Here is a 17566-nt window from a genome sequence, read left to right on the forward strand (position 1 = left end):
TTGATTTAGTTGATGTTTGATAGTATATCTTTATCACCTGTCATATGTCTAGAACATCCACTATCCAGGTACCATCTTGAATGGTTATTTGCTTTGAAATCTGTGTGGATAACAAGACACTTAACCTTTAGAACCTATTTCATTATTATTATAGGTTTAAGAGGGTTGAAGCGGCCTATTATATGTCCTAGAGGGGGAGGGGGGGGGTGAATAGGACTATGCCAAGTTAAAATAATAATAGCGGAGTAAAAGAGTATGATAGCCAAGTAAAGGAAATCAATTCACAATGCTGAAATAAAAAGCAGCCTTAATAATCAAGTATTGAGACGTTGATACAAATGTTGTTCTAAGGGCAACCTTACACCATAAAAACCAAGGGTTTATGGTAGGACAACCTTATTTCTAGAACGTTCTTTGTATCAAAACTCAAACTGAAAAGGAAATAAAAGAAATAGAAAGAAATAAATTCTAAACTATTATAACATTCCCACAGTGCTTGAAATGTAAATATTACAACATTCACATCCACACATACATCCCTCAAATTTGAATGGTAAAAGATATAGAAATTAAACAAACATTTAAATCACACAACACAAGAAATTATAGTGGTTCGCCTGTGTGTACACTAACTGTTAAACAATAGCCACACAGCTTCTTCACTCCTAATATCCTCACACAGGGGATATCAGCGTTCACTATCAAAATAGGTTTCATAGGTTCACCTAAAACCTTCACAATTGTGTCTTTTAAATGGGCTTATACAATTCAAAAACCCCTCTTTCTTAGTTTTTTAGCTTTCCTCGGATAACCAGTATAATGAGATTTTTCTGGCCAATCCCAAAAGAAACTAAAAAGAATATAAATTTTGATAATGTAAAATACCTGGATTTCTCCTTTTCTTTGAAGCAGCTCGGAAGAACCAATCGGAGTAGAAGTTTAAATATAGAAGTTCAATGTCCAATACTCACTTTAAAATAGTTCTAAGTTCTAATTGATTTTAAATTAAACCAGTTGGGCTTAGCTTTATTTGATTTTGATTCTAAGAAGACCGAATACAGAAATTCCTCTTTCAAATCATATTAGAATATAGAAACAAAATCAAATGCATAAGCTAACAAAAAGAGAATATTAAATATGCACAAAGTAGCTTAAAATGAACACAAACTTATATCAGAGTGAAGCCTTGAATTTTCTTAAACTGAGTTATCAATCTCTGAAATTCGTGCTCTATTTATAGATGCAAAAACCTCGTCTACGATTGGTCTTGAAAACACTTTGACTGGTCGTAGAACCGACGACATTTTGAAATTTTGAGCGCTATCTGAAAAAACCGTTCTACGATTAGTCTTAGGATGTCCACGACTGGTCTTAGACCATCCACGACCGGTCATAGCAAACCTAGGACTGGTCGTAAAAAACCAGGATTTGTTACTGTAGTTCGAGTCATAGAACCAGAACTGGTTGTAGGACGAGTTGTGCACTGTTCACACGACCGGTCGACCAAGTCTCAGGACAGGTCGTAGTATAACAAAAAAAAATTCTGAAAAATTGCAACAACTTAGGATTGGTCGTGAAATTTCTTGGACTAGTCTAACCAGTGCTAGGATTAGTAGAACAAGGTCCAGGACTAGTCTTAGAATAGACCAAAATTATATAAAATTTTTTAACTTGAATTATGTATACAAAATGACCTACCCTAAGGCCAAACTAAGGTCTATCATACCTGGGACATGAAGTATGAACATTGAAACTTCATTCAATTATAAGATGGTTGACCTTTAAACCTTATGAAGCTTGAGATCTTTACTTGATGTAGCTTGATCTTGAGATCTTCTAAAGCTTGGATTTGTCTTCTTAGGTTGTACTTCATTTTGAGTTGAACATCTTCTTTAGACTTGAACAAGCACTCTTCTTATTGATGTAGTTATGAATATTGAAGCTTATAGAAGTGGACCAAGTATATGACCTTACATTTCTTTAAGTAGATCACCGTACTTGACTTGAAGCATTGATGTAGTGTCTTGAACATTCATATAACAACAAGCTACAGAAGACACATATAGAGGTTTTGGCACAACAGAATTTGACAACCAAAGGAGCATCAGACCATAGCACTTACAATCTCCCCCTTTGTCAAATTTGTGACAAAACACACTCAAATAAAAATAAGAGAAGCACAACACATACTTAATGAAGAATCATGCACCAATTATAGCAGAAAAAAAGTTACAACTTGGTTAAAGAATCATGCACCAGTTGTCATAAACTAACACACAACATTCATTTAGAGGCACTCCTCTATACTTGCCCCCTTTGAGTAGCATACATAAAAAATTATAAATCTGTTAATGCTGCTACTAATCCATATCCATCTCCATTTCATAACCATAAGCAATCAAACTAAAAGCTTCTCCCCCTTTTTGCCATAAAATGACAAAGGAAGAATAAATGGACAAGAATAATAAATATGAGAGTAATAAATGAAATAACTAGGCAAGATATGAGAAAAGGATAAGCACAAGTAAAATCCACATATCATAATCCAGTTCAATCTAAAGATAGATAAAAACAGTCTTACACACTGAGAGAGAGCAAAGTAGGATTGAATTTATTACAGACCATCAGAGAAAAACATTTAGTCAGCATCAAAAGAGGGAGCAGGAATAGATGGATCAATTTTGTGTAAACCCTTAGTAACTCGCCTCATATACTTGCGCAGATAAGAAAATTGAGATGATTATGTTATACATAATTGAGCTATCTCTTCCTTAAGAGAATTCAAGCACTTATCAACATTAGAAGGCTGAAAATCCGGATCATTTAAGACCATAGAATCTTAAAATTTTGAAATTTAAGCCATTAAATTATCAAATATATATATACACACACACACTATGATACAAGTATGCAAGAATATTCTATTTAAATTGTACATACCAAGATCAAATTTCAATTTACTAAACTTGCTTTTGTCGAGTGTTGAGGGTCGAATATTGCATATCAAACCCCAGTTATTGCCAAGATTTGCAAACATAGTACTGTTTAACGGCCTGATTTAATCATGTTTGTGATGCAGAGCATATTCACGAGCCTGGAGTGGGAAAGGGTACTAAAAAGTATGGATTTAATGGTCTGAAGTCACCAAGGTAAGCCACAGACCCTAGGAGACCAAGATCGACAGATTTGCACGTCAAGGATCCAAGAAAATCGAGAAATTAAAGCTCAAGTGGCCTGAAAAGTGTCCAGAATGCAAGATCATAGGGTTCCCACCATCTGATCAGTTCGAAACTCCATACGTGGCCTAAGGACCATAAATGAACCGTACACATAAAATTTCATCCATTGGATCGCTGTAGAAGTGGCCCAACGGACATTTCAGCCCACAATTTACTGATCTGGGGCCCACCTGATCTCTGGATATGCCTCATCTTCGGTCTCAATGCCTTAATTTTGATGATTCAGAAGATGGACGGTGCAGATTTCTCGCGAACATCATATGCGGATCCCATATGAGACAGGTGTGCATAGTGCATAAGTGCACTAGCCGTGCACGGCATTAAAAATAAAAACCAAATCCGTCTCTGACCGAGACTCTTCCCAGTTTCGTGATTTTTCTTCCAGCGTCCGCACACGGACATGCGGACGAATCTTTGTGGGCCCCACCATGCATCAACGGTCAGATCCGGACCGTCTATGAGACGCATATGTCCCCTATCACTCAGCCCTAGGTGGATAGATTTCAAATTATTGCGTAGATCGGTTTTTCATCTTCCAAACGCAGCTCGGACAGTGGAATAAGAACTCTGGTGGGCCACTTCAAATACAATCGAAAAGCATCCATCTCTAAACATTTTTTCGAGGGGAATCGAATGGATGGACTGGATTTTGAAACCGAAATCGATCATGGACCCCACCAACTTCGACAGCGAGCCCCGTGTGCGTAGGCCTTGTTTCCGCGTCCGGTCGAGGCCGGGATTTGCGGGGGATAGTGGGCCACGGTCATCAATACTTTGAGTGATCCATACCGTCCAATGTGTCCACAAGGAGGCCAATATTCTAGCCAAGAAGTCAGTTTTGAGGTTATTGGACAACGAGCCTCCCAAACTGAGGCCAAACACGACTCCTTTTGCATTTTATTTTTTGCTGCGCACGCTGCTGCATCGCTGGCTGCGTAAGAAACTTTTCAGGAGTTTTCCGCACGAACTCCAGGAGCCATAGCATGCGCCTAATGCATATATAGAAGGGAGGCCAGTGGGGTTTAAGGGGGAGGAAGGCATTGAAGAAAGCAGGGAAGGAAAAAAAAACATGAAGACAGTGCGGCTGTAATGGCTGGAACATGAGAGAGAGACGAGGCTGGACATGAACGTGGGACTGGAGGCAGCTGTGGAGCAGTGAAGAGAGAGCGCTGGAGCAGAGATCGACCTGGTTCTTCCTTTTCCTTTCTTCTTCTTCTTTTTCTTTTTACTTGGAGTTTAGCCTAATCATGCCCATGATCGGCTAATCCTCTTAGCTAGGGCTAAGAGGTGAAGCTTGTATTGAGATGGGAGACTCTATTTATTGATTTAATTATTTAATTGTGAATTACACTTGATTGTGGTTTAATTATTAAGGGATGTTTGTAGTTTTTAATGATCTATTGTGACTGAAATTACAATGGGTCTGAGATAGCTGTGAGCATGTTCCTTTCCTTTTATGTTTATGACGTCAGGAAGCCCTGTTGTTCACCATCGTCTCATGGGCATAGTCGGATGATGGTACCCTTCCTAATTTTCATACACTATTGATTGTTTGGTAATTAGTTTAAACATGTTGTTTGCTTTGTCTCTTGGGCATGGTTAGATGATGGAATCCATTCTAATTCATATAACTTTCATCTCTTGGAAACCAGATCAAGTAAGTTCAGTTTATAATTCTTGATGCAGGCATAAGATCTCCCTGATCTCTACAAGTGGATCCTCTGAATCCCTAGTTTCCTTCCTCTGAATTTCCTTAAGTTTTTTATAATCATTCCACAATTATTCCCTAAATTTTATTTGGTTTAGATCACATCTTAGTTTAGTTCTAGTTCTACTTGGTTTCAGATCACGTACAAGTTTCAGTCCCTGTGGATTCGACCTCGGTCTTACCGAGTTTATTACTACATCACAACCCTATACTTGGGGAGTGAACAAGTTTTTGGCGCCGTTGCCGGGGACTGACGGTTACGTTTTTCTGAAATTAACTAGTTTTAGAATTAGGTTAGGATTAGGATTTTACTCACTTTAGGCTAAAGGTTTTTATTTTATTTTATTTTTAGAAACTAACTTGTTTCCATATTTTGTAGGATCCTGACATAAGTTCCTAAATTGGTAATTCCTTCCTAATTTCTCTACTTTTTCGACTTTTAAAGTTAGGGTTTAAATTTTTCTAATTCTAGTATTTTCCTATTTATAGGAAATAGTTTTTAGAAACTTTCCTCTTTTGTTACTTTCTAATTTTAATTCTTTTAGAATCTTATTTTGTTTCCTAATTTATTTTTAGAATTTTTGTTTAGAAACTAACCTTCCTATTTTGTAGGCCTTTAAGATAGAAATTTCTAATTCGGTAAGCTCTTTCCCTACTTTCTATTTTTCAGTTCTCTTTTAGTAATTTACTTTCTAGTTTAGGACTTTCCTAATTTATTTTAGAAATTTTCACTTTCTTTTAGGAATTCCTTCTTTTAGAAATCAGTTTACTGTTATCTTTCCTTTAAAGGATTGTTCTTCTCTTTTTAGAATCTAACTTATTTTGTTTTATTTTGTAGGTTTTTAACTTAGGGACTCCAATTTGGTAATTTCTTTCCAACTCTCTCTTTCTTTCTAGATTTTTTTCCCTTTTCTTAGGATTAGGTTTTTGAGGGCTGCGAGTGTTTCATGCCCAAGTGGGCCCGTGACAACACTCGACGTCTCTTGACTGAAGGAGGATTGGTTGAGGGGTTGACTATCCATCGCAGGACTAGACACCGCTCGAAATCCCCTGAGTTAACTGAAGTTATGGCTGAAGACCAACCTCCTCCACTTCCACCCAGGGTGGAGGATACCCAAGATGAGAATGAGGTGCATCAGGCACCCCCGCCTCGTACTTTACGAGATTATCTACAATCGGCGGGAGTGAGTACGCCCTCATGCATGATTTTTCCTGAAAACACAGGACAAATGGACATCAAGCCAGGAGTTATCCAACTCCTTCCCAAATTCCATGGACTTGAATCAGAAAGTCCATATTTGCATTTGAAAGAGTTCGATGAGATTATGGCTACATTATGTTTTCTTAATGTATCTGAGGATACAATCAGGCTGAAACTCTTTCCTTTTTCCTTAAAAGAGAAAGCTAAGACGTGGTTACATTCACTGCGTCCTAGATCCATTGGCACATGGAATGACATGCAGAGGGAATTCATAAAAAAATTCTTCTTACATCATAAAACGATTACCCTCAGAAAAGCAATCATGAACTTTGCCCAAAAGGAAGATGAAACATTCTTCCAATGTTGGGAAAGGTTCAAAGATTTGGTCAGTTCATGCCCACAACACGGATTTGAAACGTGGCGCATTACAAATTTTTTCTATGATGGACTGACATCTTCCATGCGCCAAATGGTCGAGACAATGTGTAATGGAGAGTTCATCAATAAAGATGTTGACGAGGTATGGGATTACCTCGATAGTCTTGCTGAAAAAACACAATCATGGGACTATTACCCAATGGCGAACACCACGTCTAGGCCGACTCAATTAAAGGAGAAAGGTGGATTATATCTCTTGAAAGAAGAGGATGATCTCAAGTGTAAGGTGACTACGCTCATAAGAAAAGTTGAGGCCATGGAAGGAAAGAAGGATAAGGTTAATGAAATTGTTTGCGGCATCTGTGATTGCAACATTCATACAACTGAAAATTGTCCTGCAATACCCGCTTTTCGAGGAGTGTTGAATGAACAAGCTAATGCCGTAAACAACTATCAAAGACCTTTTACTGGACCTAATTCCAATACATACAATCCTGGTTGGAAAAATCATCCAAACTTTAGTTGGAGGAATGGACAAACGGCTACCCCTCAAGGTTTCTTCAATCAAAATCTAAACCAAGTGAAATCTCAAGAGGAACCGGTTCAAAATTCCATACAAGAGCTGGCTCAGGCAATGCGGGGAATTACAGATTTTATGCAGAAGATAGATTCTCGTATGACGGTTATAGAAAAGGAGATGTTTCCTGCACAACCTCTCCCCAATCCTAAACCGCAGTACGAGATTAATGATCCCATCTCTTCAAATCAGATGGGACACGCTAAATCCATCACCACTCTTAGGAGTGGAAAGATCATTGATAAAACTCTTCCGGTTAGGCCCGAAAAGCCTCAAGAACCAGAAGAGGACAACAATGATGGATCCAGTGATGCCCCACAAAAATTAGAACCGGAACTTCTAGAGAAGCTAGTTGCTCCGTTCCCCCAATGGTTGGTTTCACCAAAACCTCTCTCTAACTCTCAGGATATCCTAGAGGTGTTGAAACAAGTGAAAGTCAACATTCCTCTATTTGATGTCGTAAAACAGATTCCTTCATATGCCAAATTTATGAAAGACTTATGCACGACTAAAAGATGAAAAATTATTCAAAAGAAAATCTTCTTGACTGAGAAAGTGAGTGCCATCTTGAAGCAAGACGTGCCGCAGAAATTCAAGGATCCCGGTAGCCCAACCATATCATGTGTAATCAGGGACCATCGAATTGATCACGCACTTCTTGACTTAGGAGCAAGCGTAAATCTGATTCCCTACTCGGTATACAAACAGTTAGATTTGGGTGAGATAAAACCACCCTGACCACACTACAACTTGCTGATCGCTCTGTTCGTGTACTAAGAGGGATAATTGAGGATGTGTTAGTCCAGGTCGATAGATTTCACTACCCTGTAGATTTTATCATCCTGGACACCGAACCCATCAACAACATGAGCACTCAGATTCCCGTCATTCTTGGTCACCCATTCCTTGCCACGTCAAATGCAATTATCAATTGTAGGAATGGTGTCATGACTATGTCTTTTAGAAATTTAACATTGGAGTCAAATATTTTTTTTAATAACGGCAGCAACTCAGAGGATGATGACGATTTCCACGACATTAACATGATTGACTCTTTCGTGGAAGATACGACACCTCTGACCTTATCCTCCGACCATCTAGAGACATGCCTGGCCCACTCCCATGATTTTGATGATGACATGATTAGGGAGACGTGCGCCTTGCTTGATACTGCACCGGTACTTGAACTTAACCGGTGGAGGCCACATTTTGAAGAATTGTCACAAACCGATGTAGTGCCTCTACCGTCTAACCTCAAGCCGCCGAAGCTTGATCTAAAACCTTTGCCCTCTGATTTGAAATATGCCTATTTAGGTCAAGATGAGACATACCCGATGGTGATCTCTGCCCACCTGGAGAAAGAACAGGAGAGTATGCTCATATCCACTCTCATTGAGCATAAAGGAGCCCTGGGTGGACGATAGCGGACCTCAAGAAAATCGATCCCTCGATTTGTACTCACCGCATATATCTTGAGGATAATACATAAACCGCTAGGCAACCACAACGAAGACTAAATCCAAATATAAAGGAAGTGGTTAAGGCCGAGGTTCTTAAACTATTGGACGTGGGTATCATATACCCTATATCTGATAGTCAATGGGTGAGTCCAACTCAAGTGGTCCCTAAGAAGTCCGGAATCACCATCGTAGCCAATGCTAATAATGAACTCGTGCCAACTAGAGTCACTACTGGTTGGAGAATGTGCATTGACTACAGGAAGTTGAATACCGTCACGAGGAAAGACCACTTTCCTTTACCATTCATTGATCAGATCCTGGAAAGGTTAGCTGGTCATTCCTATTACAGTTTCCTTGATGGGTATTCGGGCTACAACCAGATAGAGATAGCTCCTGAAGACCAGGAAAAGACCACATTTACATGTCCCTACGGCACCTTTGCCTATCGAAGGATGCCATTTGGACTATGTAATGCCCCTGCCACCTTTCAGTGATGTATACTTAGTATCTTTTCTGATATGGTGGGGCAATATCTGGAGGTCTTCATGGACAATTTCTCTGTTTACGGTCCATCTTTCAGCAAGTGCTTGGAAAGTCTTAAATGTGTGCTAAAAAGATGTGAAGAAAAGAACTTGGTACTTAATTGGGAGAAGTACCATTTCATGGTTCAGAAGGGAATTGTCCTTGGGCATATCATCTCGTTCAAGGGAATTGAGGTAAATAAGGCAAAAATCGATCTTATCTCTAACCTACCTCCACCCAAGAACATCAGAGACGTGCGATCCTTCTTAGGCACGCAGGATTTTACAGGCGATTCATAAAGGACTTTAGTCTCCTCTCTCGGCCTTTATGTACTCTTCTTCAAAAGGATGCTCCGTACGAGTGGACTGAGCAATGCCAGGAAGCTTTCACTAAGCTTAAGGGCACGTTAACCACTGCACCTATCATGCAGCCACCTGACTGGAGCCTTCCTTTTGAACTTATGTGCGACGCTTCTGATTATGCTCTTGGGGCGGTCCTAGGCCAGAGAAAAGATAAGAGGCCATACGTCATTCATTACGCAAGTAGAACTTTAAATTTTGCCCAAGTGAACTACTCGACTACGGAAAAGGAACTCCTAGCCGTAGTGTTCGCTTTGGATAAATTTAGGTCCTACTTGATTGGATCCAAGATCATTATCTACACAGATCATGCGGCACTTAAGTATCTTCTTTCTAAGAATGATTCTAAGCCCCACCTGATATGATGGATCCTTCTACTCCAAGAATTTGATTTGGAAATTAAAGATAAAAAGAGAGTAGAGAACGTAGTGGCCGATCATCTGTCTCGCCTTAATACCTCTGATTCCCTTGAGACGACTCATATCAACGACATGTTCCCTGATGAACAACTGTTCAGAGTCTCCCATTCACCTTGGTTTGCTGATATTGCTAATTATCTTGCTACAGGTGCCATACTGACACAGTGGACTGCGCAAGATAAGAAGAATTCTTCACTGAGGTGCGCAACTTTTTCTGGGATGATCCTTATTTATTTAAATTTTGCCCAGACCAAATCCGAAGGAGATGTGTATCAGACAATGAGCATCAGAGCGTCATCTCCTTCTGTCATTCACAGGCCTGTGGTGGTCACTTTTCTGTTAAAAAGACACGGCCAAAATTCTACAGTGTGGCTTTTACTGGCCCACTATGTTTAGGGACACTCATGAGTTTTGCAAAGCTTGTGAGCGTTGTCAGAAATTGGGAGCATTGTCCCGTCGAAATATGATGCATTTAAATCCCATCCTTATCATTGAAGCATTTGATTGCTGGGGCATCGATTTCATGGGACCATTCCCCCAATCGTTTGGAAATCTGTATATTTTGCTCACCGTGGATTATGTCACTAAATGGGTCGAAGCGATTCCGTGTCGAACTAATGACCATCGCATGGTCATTAAATTCCTAAAAGAAAACATCCTTTCTCGATTTGGAACGCCTCGAGCCATCATTAGTGATGGGGGCTCACACTTTTGTAACAAACCATTTGAGGCTTAATGAAGAAATACAGTATCTCTCATAAGGTGAGCACCCCATACCACCCACAGACAAGTGGGCAAGCCGAGATTTCTAATAGGGAAATCAAACACATTTTGAAGAAAACGGTTAACCCTGATCATAAGGATTGGTCAATTCGATTAACCGATGCCTTATGGGCATACCGTACTGCCTTTAAAACCCCTATTGGAATGTCTCCCTTTAGACTTGTCTATGGGAAAGCTTGTCACTTGCCTGTGGAGCTGGAGCATAAAGCATATTGGGTGATCAAAAATCTTAATTTCAATCTGCACAACGCTGGCTCGCTACGCAAACTTCAATTGAATGAACTTGAGGAAATCCGGAATGATGCGTACGATAATTCGAGAATTTACAAGGACAAGATGAAAGCATTTCATGACCAACACATTTTGCGCAAATCATTCATGCCTGGTCAGAAGGTCCTTTTGTATAATTCTCGATTACATCTCTTTTCGGGTAAGCTTCGATCTCGTTGGACCAGCCCTTACATTGTTGTTACTGTTTTTTCTCATGGGGCCGTTGAGATAAGAGATCCTAACAATGGCAAGGAGTTTAAAGTCAATGGACATCGATTGAAACCATTTGTCGAGAAATTTGATTCAGAGGACATGTCCATACCTCTGACTGATCCTGTTTACCAGGATTGATCTCCTAGTCTGATGGAGGTATAGGTAGGTTCATCGCTTTCATAGGACTAGGGTAGTTGTTTTATTTTTCTGGCTGAAGACGGTAAACTTAGCGCTCCTGGGAGGCAACCCAGCTCTTCATTTCATTTCGTTTTTATCATTAGTTAGTTCAATGTTTATGGGTAACATTACTGCAAACCCTCACGAGACTACAACTCGTCCACTAGGGGTAACCTAGGGGTTTAAAGGCTTATTATATACGCTAAATGCAATCGAGAGCACCTGCGAAAGTGGTATAGGTAGGATTTTGTTATTTTTATTTTACTGCTGTTGGTTTCTCTCTCGTGCTGACCTGCTCTTACATAGATATCTTAGGAAAGCCTCTTGATTATTCCATCTAGGTACTATCTTTCCATCACTCCTCTTATATTTTCGTTGTCCTAAGTGCATTACATGCCTATTTCTTTTACATTGAGGACAATGTAGATTTTAGGTTGGGGGTAGGAGGTTAGGTTTCCTAATCAGTGTTTTCTTGGTCTTGAGCAAAAAATGTGAGATTTTTTTTTTAATTTTTTTTTTTGGACTTTCTTGTGAATTCGAAGGGATTTTGATGGCCATCTAGGGCACTTGGAATTTCAAGATACATGATGTTGGAAATTTAAGATGCTTGGATTCAGTATCTATTAGATTGCATAATTAAGTTTGAATTGTTAATCCAGAATTAGAAGTTGTACACTTTGATTGAGTTATGATCTCACATGTCACATCTCGCTTTCACATTAAGGTCTCAGTTCGATATTGAAGGATTTACTTGGTACTCACTAAGCATGAGGAACCGGCCTGAGAAATTGAAAGGATTGGGTGAATAATCTTCACCATAGGTTTGCTCCCTATAGGTGAAGATTTGATTTCCCAAAGTAGCCAACAGAAAGGGGTGGGCAATGGTCTTCATCATAGGTTTGCTCCCTATAGGTGAAGATTTGATTCCTCCCCTTAGCGGTATTTTAATAAAAAATATATATATATATCAAAGGTCAATTAATGAAAAGATGATCCGTGAGGAAAGTTTAAGTTATTATGAATTATCTTAGTGTTTACCGATAATATCATGAAATTAAAAAGTGAACCTTAATGATAAGCCGAGATTACACGATACACCCATGGAACTCAATATTTAGAATCATTTTAATTAATGGATTAATATTTGAGCTTAATTATGAAGTTTACCGTGAGCCTGATTTTAGAAGAAAGTAATGTCAACATTCATGAATCTTAAAATTTGAGTATCTGAATTGTTTTTCATAAATCTCTTGAGTTTGTAGAAATTGTCCTGTAATTCTGAAATTATTTTTCGCATACTTTGCTCGGGACTAGCAAAATACTGGTTGGGGGTTGTGTTGAGGGTCGAATATTGCATATCAGACCCCAGTTATTGCCAGGATTTGCAAACATAGTACTATTTAACGACCTGATTTAATCATGTTTGTGATGCAGGGCGTATTCACGAGCCTAGAGTGGGAAAAGGTACTAAAAAGCATGGATTTAATGGTCTGAAGTCACCAAGGCAAGCGACGGACCCTAGGAGACCAAGATCGACAGATTTGCACGTCAAGGATCCAAGAAAATCGAGAAATTGAAGCTCAAGTGGCCTGAAAAGTGTTCAGAATGCAAGATCATAGGGTTCCCACCATCTGATCAGTTCGAAACTCTATACGTGGCCTGAGGACCATAAATGAACCGTACACGTAAAATTTCATCCATTGGATCGCTGTGGAAGTGGCCCAACGGACATTTTAGCCCACAATTTACTGATCTGGGGCCCACCCGATCTCTGGATACGCCTCATCTTGGGTCTCAACACCTTAATTTTGACAATTCAGAAGATGGACGGTGCAGATTTCTCGCGAACATCATATGCGGATCCCATATGAGACAGGTGTGCATAGTGCATAAGTGCACTAGCCGTGCACGGCATTAAAAACAAAAACCAAATCCGTCTCTGACCGAGACTCTTCCCAGTTTCGTGATTTTTCTTCCAGCGTCCGCACACGGACATGCGGACGAATCTTTGTGGGCCCCACCATGCATCAATGGTCAGATCCGGACCGTCTATGAGATGCACATGTCCCCTATCACTCAGCCCTAGGTGGATAGATTTCAAATTATTGCGTAGATTGGTTTTTCATCTTTCAAACGCAGCTCGGACGGTGGAATAAGAACGCTGGTGGGCCACTTCAAATACAATCCAAAAGCATCCATCTCTGAATGTTTTTTCGAGGGGAATCGAATGGATGGACTGGATTTCGAAACTGAAATCGATCATGGACCCCACCAACTTCAACAACGAGCCTCGCGTGCGCAGGCCCTGTTTCCGCGTCCGTTCGAGGCCGGGATTTGCGGGGGATAGTGGGCCACGATCATCAATACTTTAAGTGATCCATACCATCCAATGTGTCCATAGGGAGGCCAATATTCTAGCCAAGAAGTCGGTTTTGAGGTTACTGGACGGCGAGCCTCCCAAACTGAGGCCAAACGCGACTCCTTTTGCGTTTTGTTTTTTGCTACGCACGCTGCTGCATTGCTGGCTGCATAAGAAACTTTCCAGGAGTTTTCCGTACGGACTCCAGGAGCCATAGCATGCGCCTAATGCATATATAGAAGGGAGGCCAGTGGGGTTTAAGGGGGAGGAAGTCATTGAAGAAAGCAGGGAAGGAAAAAAAAACATGAAGACAGTGCGGCTGTAACGGCTGGAACGTGAGAGAGAGACGAGGCTGGACGTGAACGTGGGACTGGAGGCAGCTGTGGAGCAGTGAAGAGAGAGCGCTGGAGCAGAGGCCGACCTGGTTCTTCCTTTTCCTTTCTTCTTCTTCTTCTTTTTACTTGGAGTTTAGCCTAATCATGCCCGTGATCGGCTAATCCTCTTAGCTAGGGCTAAGAGGTGAAGCTTGTATTGAGATGGGAGACTCTATTTATTGATTTAATTATTTAATTGTGAATTACACTTGATTGTGGTTTAATTATTAAGGGATGTTTGTAGTTTTTACTGATCTATTATGACTGAAATTACAATGGGTCTGAGATAGCTGTGAGCATGTTCCTTTCCTTTTATGTTTATGACGTCAGGAAGCCCTGTTGTTCACCATCATCTCATGGGCATAGTCGGATGACGGTACCCTTCCTAATTTTCATACACTATTGATTGGTTGGTAATTAGTTTAAACCTGTTGTTTGCTTTGTCTCCTGGGCATGGTTAGATGATGGAATCCATTCTAATTCATATACCTTTCATCTCTTGGAAACCAGATCAAGTAAGTTCAGTTTATAATTCTTGATGCAGGCATAAGATCTCCCTGATCTCTACAAGTGGATCCTCTGAATCCCTAGTTTCCTTCCTCTGAATTTCCTTAAGTTTTTTATAATCATTCCACAATTATTCCCTAAATTTTATTTGGTTTAGATCACATCTTAGTTTAGTTCTAGTTCTACTTAGTTTCAGATCACGTACAAGTTTCAGTCCCTGTAGATTCGACCTCGGTCTTACCGAGTTTATTACTACATCACAACCCTATACTTAGGGAGTGAATATCGAGCGGTTTAGTGAAAATGTCAGCAAGTTGAGTCTCGGTCGGAATGTATTCCAAAGATATTATTTTATCTTTCACTAATTCACGGATGTAATGAAACCTAATGTCAATGTGCTTGGTACGTGAATGCTGGAATAGATTTTTAGAAATATTTATTGCACTGGAATTATCACAATATAAGACCATAGAATCTTGTGCTATTCCGTAATCACTTAACATACATTTCATCCAAACAAGCTGAGTACATGCATTTCCAGCTGCAATGTATTCAGCCTCAGCAGTTGAGAGTGATATGGAACTTTGCTTCTTGTTAAACCAAGAGACTAAACAATTTTCAATATAAAAACAACCATCATTGGTTGATTTCCTATCATCGATATTCCCAGCCCAATCAACATTAGTGTACCCTGCCAACTGAAAACTACTATCATTTGGATATCAAAGACCCAAATTTATAGAACTTGCAACATATCGAATAATCTGCTTAACTGCAGTTAGATGTGACTCTTTAGGGTTAGACTGACATCTAGTGCAAATAACAACACTTAAAGTAATATTAGGTCTACTAGCAGTTAAATAAAGTAAACTACCAATCATACTTCTATATAATTTAGGATCAACATCTTTACCTGTAGAGTCCTTTGAGAGTCTTAGAGTTATACTCATAGGAGTATCAAAATTCTTACCATTCTCAAATCTGAACTTTTTAATCAAGTTCAAGGCATACTTGGTTTGAGAAATAAAAATACCATCACGTTGTTGTTTTACTTGCAACCCTAGAAAATAATTTAATTCCCCAACCATGCTCATTTCAAACTTAGATTTCATTAAATCTGCAAACTCAATAGTCATGTTAGTACATGTTGATCCATAAATAATATCATCAACATAGATCTGAACCATTAAGATATCATCATTATGTTTCTTAACAAAGAGCGTCTTATCGACACTACCTATTTGAAAATTATGACTTAGTAAAAACTTAGTCAATTTTTTGTACCATGCCCTGGGAGCTTGACCATATAGAGCATTTTTAAGACGGTATACATGATCAGTAAACTTAGGGTCTTCAAACCCTGTAAGTTGTTCAACATATACTTCTTCATGTAAATCGCCATTCAAAAAGGCACTCTTTACATCCATTTGATAAATTTTAAACTTTTTAAAGCATGCAATGGATATAAAAAGTCTGATTGATTCAAGGTGAGCAACTGCGGCAAAGGTTTCATCATAATCAATCCCTTCTATTTGAGTGTACCCTTGTACAACCAGTCTTGCCTTGTTTCGAATAATATTCCCAAGTTCATCAGACTTATTTTTGAAAATTCACTTTGTTCCAATATATATGTTTATCTATAGCTCTAAGAACAAGGTACCAGACATCATTTCGAACAAACTGATTAAGTTCTTCCTGCATATCTATTATCCAATTTTCATCAGAAAGAGCTTCTTTTACGTTTACTGGTTTAATCTGGGATGTAAAACACACATAGTTACATGTCTTCTAATTGTCTACGAGTGCGCACACCAGTGATAGTGTTTCTAAGAATTTGAGTGGTTGGATGATCTTTGATAGTCCTTAATTCAGAATTATTTTAACTTAATGAAGTATCTGGTTTGTTAATCAAAAGAACTTCATCATTATCTGAACTAGGAGCAGTGGTATTCAAATGATCATCAATGACCACATTAATGGACTCTTGAATCACACTGGTCCTGTTGTTTAGAAAACGATATGCACAACTATTTAAAGAATATCCTAAAAGGATCCTATTATCACTTTTTGTGTCAAACTTTCCCAGATTTTCACGGTCATGTAAAATATAGCACTTACTACCAAAAACTCGAAAGTATTTGACAGCATGCTTCTTATCAAACCAAAGTTCATAAGCAGTTTTATTATTAGATGTACATGTATAAACTCGGTTGATAATATAGCACGCAGTATTTACGGCTTTAACCTTAAGATTTCTAGGGAGCTTCATACTATTCAACATTATATTTTCCATTTCTTGTATCACTCTATTTTTCCTCTCCATAATTCCATTTTGTTGTGGTATTTTGGGTGCAGAGAATTCATGCAATATTCCCTGATCGCTACAGAATTTCTCAAAACTGCTATTCTCGAACTCAGATCCATGATCACCATGGATCTTACAAACCTGAGAACCTTTTTCAGTTTGGATCCGTTTGAGAATCCTTTTTACTTCATCAAGGGTTTCTAATTTATCCCTTAAAAAGCCTGCCCAAGTAAATCTTATAAAATCATCCACGATTACCAGTATGTATTTTTTGCCACCTTGACTCTTCGTCCTGGTAGGTCCTATAAGGTCCATATGGAGAAGCTCGAGTGGTCTGGATGTAGCATTGGAGTTCACCTTTTTGTGAGAGCTCCGTTTTACTTGCCATACTGGCATTCACCACATATTTGTCTACTTTTTATAATTTAGGTAGATCTCTTATTAGTTCTCTCTTGCTCAATCTGTATAAATTACAGTAGTGTACATGTCCAAAGCGTTTATGCCATAATTCTATTTCATCGGTATGGACTATGTAACACGATTGATTAGATGAGCTACCATCGCTTACAATATAACAGTTTTTAGAATTCCTGTGACCAGTTAATATTGCAGAACCCTTTTTTGTTTAAGATTTCACAACCTTTATTAGAAAATTTCACGCTATGATTGTTATCACATATTTGAGATATGCTTAACAGGTTGTGTTTTAGCCCCT

The 17566-nt window shown here is 39.0% G+C and overlaps 1 non-coding gene across 1 annotated transcript; it reads right to left on the reverse strand.

The window, feature by feature from the left end:
- Positions 1-6452: 6452 nt before the first annotated feature.
- LOC131224616 (small nucleolar RNA R71) lies at positions 6453-6559 on the reverse strand. Its single transcript, XR_009161086.1, has one exon. It is a non-coding gene; the product is annotated as a small nucleolar RNA R71 (small nucleolar RNA).
- Positions 6560-17566: the final 11007 nt, after the last annotated feature.

This window comes from Magnolia sinica, chromosome 13 (genome assembly GCF_029962835.1).
Source record: "Magnolia sinica isolate HGM2019 chromosome 13, MsV1, whole genome shotgun sequence".
In the NCBI taxonomy this organism is placed as follows: domain Eukaryota; kingdom Viridiplantae; phylum Streptophyta; class Magnoliopsida; order Magnoliales; family Magnoliaceae; genus Magnolia; species Magnolia sinica.